Source organism: Gavialis gangeticus, unplaced genomic scaffold, assembly GCF_001723915.1.
Source record: "Gavialis gangeticus isolate Ggan-Ray unplaced genomic scaffold, GavGan_comp1, whole genome shotgun sequence".
Taxonomy (NCBI): domain Eukaryota; kingdom Metazoa; phylum Chordata; order Crocodylia; family Gavialidae; genus Gavialis; species Gavialis gangeticus.
In genome coordinates, this window is record NW_017729012.1 from 11,084,735 (window position 1) to 11,085,337 (window position 603).

Sequence of the window (603 nt, forward strand, 5' to 3'; positions counted from 1 at the left end):
GGCCGAGCTGCCCCGTCCGTCCGTGTGGGGGCGGCGGCTGAGGCCCGTGGCCCGGGGCAGTGACGTAGGCGGCCGAAAGGGAGGACGTGGAGAAACCCAGAGGCCTTTGGGAGCAGCAAGGCGGCCCCATGTCCCCGGGGGGGAGGGGGTGCCGCGGCGCCCTGGGACCGGGCCATGGAGGTTTATCTGGGGGTCGTGGCACGACTCCCCAGCCCCGGGCTTGGTGGGCAGACCCCGAGGCCTCGTGCGGCCCCCCTCGCCCGCCCCCGCGGTTTCCACGACAACCCCCACCCCCGGTTTCCACGACAACCAGTGCCCCGGCCGCCCCGCGAGGGAACACGCCCGCAGGCCACGGCCGAAGGGAGGCGAAGGGAAGCCGTCCCCGTCCCCGTCCCAGCCCCCGCCCGGATCTCCGCGCGCGGCCTCACCCGCCGCTCGGGGCCGAAGGGAAAATGGAGGCCTCCGCCGCTGCGGAGAGGAGAGCAGACGAGCCGCGCCCTCCCAGCGCGGAGACAGCCTCACTTCCGCTTCCGGCCCCCACCCCACACGGGGCTTCCGGCTCCTCTGTCCGCCGCACTCTATGATTCCGGGGCGGCGGGGCCG